We start from the raw sequence: 1,576 nt of genomic DNA, 5'->3' as shown, positions 1-1,576 counted from the left end.
CTGAAGGGGGTCGGGGGGGGGGGGGCTCTGCAACTTACCTGGCTGCTTCTTGCTCCTTGTGGCCCGACTGAGGGCTGCTGGGAGCAGGGGGCGGGGCTTGTTTCATGTACCCGCCCCCTGAGCTCCTTACTGCCGGAGCTCCGCTCCTGTGCACTCCCACAGGAAATGACCCCTGGACGTCACCCAGAGGTGACATCATCAAGTTGCCGACGTTGGGGTGAGGTGACGCTCTAGGTTCTGGGCAAACTATGGTTTTTTGACTTTGAAACGATAGAGTTTGCCCAAAAACTAGAGCGTCACCCCCCCACAGCAGCAACGTGATGATGTTACTTCTAGGTGACGTCATTGTGACAGCGACATCGCACGGCGACATGCCTGTTTGGGGGTGGGGCCGGCAGCAGGCTGGAGCCCTAGAAATCGGGGTGAACCTCGCCCTTACCAGAAGTCTAGCAACCCTATTTCCCCAGATCCTAGTCTGACCCTTTTAACCACTACACCGCGCTGGTTTTGCATTTTACTCATATGTACCTTTGGTCAGTGTTCCCTCTAAGCTGAGTTAGTGTGAGCTAGCTCACAGTTTTTTAGCCTTTGGCTCACACACACTTTTGTCTTCGCTCAGGAAGAAGGGCTTCAGAGCCAACTGTTTTATGCAGGAGCCAAATCGCTCCCCCACAACTTGAATGCCAGGAGCTCACAAAGGAGAATTTTTGCTCGCAAGACTCCACAGCTTAGAGGGAGAACTGCCTTTGGTTCCCTCTCCCCTCCCTTCCCACACACAGTTATTAACCTTAAGCCACCCCCCCCTCTTTTTTTGGGGGGGGGTCATTCCTCCTCTATTTAGACAGAATTGCCCACTGTAGCTTCCTGGAGCCCTTGAAGGAAGATGGATGGTGCTTTAATGGGATGCTTGTGCTGTAATGGTTGAGGGGGTGGTGTATTAATTGCCTGGGAAAGCCAGGAGGGGTGGGCGTGCGTGCGTGAGGATTAAGGATGGAAAGGGGAGGTGGTTGGCGGTGACTGGCAAGGCATGGAGCAGTGGGACAGGTCTCCAGTTGGCGTGGGCATGGTCTGCCAAGCCTCAGCTTCATCTTCGAGGTGGAGCCTGCCTGGAATCTAGGCAAAGGTTTGCTCTCTCGGAGGTAGCCCTCTACGTGCTCTCCAGGTGGCTGACCGTATTTGGCCTCAGTCAGGATAGTCTAGGAATGAAGAAGAAGAGACTGGATTTATACCCTGCCCTTCACTACCCGAAGGAGTCTCAGAGCGGCTTACGAACTCCTTTCCCTTCCCCTCCCCACAAGAGACACCCTGTGAGGTAAAAGAGGAAGAAGAAGAGATTGGATTTATACCCTGCCCTTCACTGCCCAAAGGAGTCTCAGAGCGGCTGACAAACTCCTTTCCCTTCCCCTCCCCACAAGAGACACCCTGTGAGGTAAAAGAAGAAGAAGAGATTGGATTTATACCCTGCCCTTCACTACCCAAGGGAGTCTCAGAGCAGCTTACAAATCCGATCTCTTCTCTCTACCTCTCTTCCTGCTACCCCCCCCACCGAAAAGAGATCCCTCAAGCCAAGCCGCAC

The sequence above is a fragment of the Gekko japonicus genome, unplaced genomic scaffold (genome assembly GCF_001447785.1).
Source record: "Gekko japonicus isolate JY-2015 unplaced genomic scaffold, Gekko_japonicus_V1.1 scaffold4570, whole genome shotgun sequence".
NCBI lineage: Eukaryota > Metazoa > Chordata > Lepidosauria > Squamata > Gekkonidae > Gekko > Gekko japonicus.
This window is presented reverse-complemented; position numbering follows the sequence as displayed.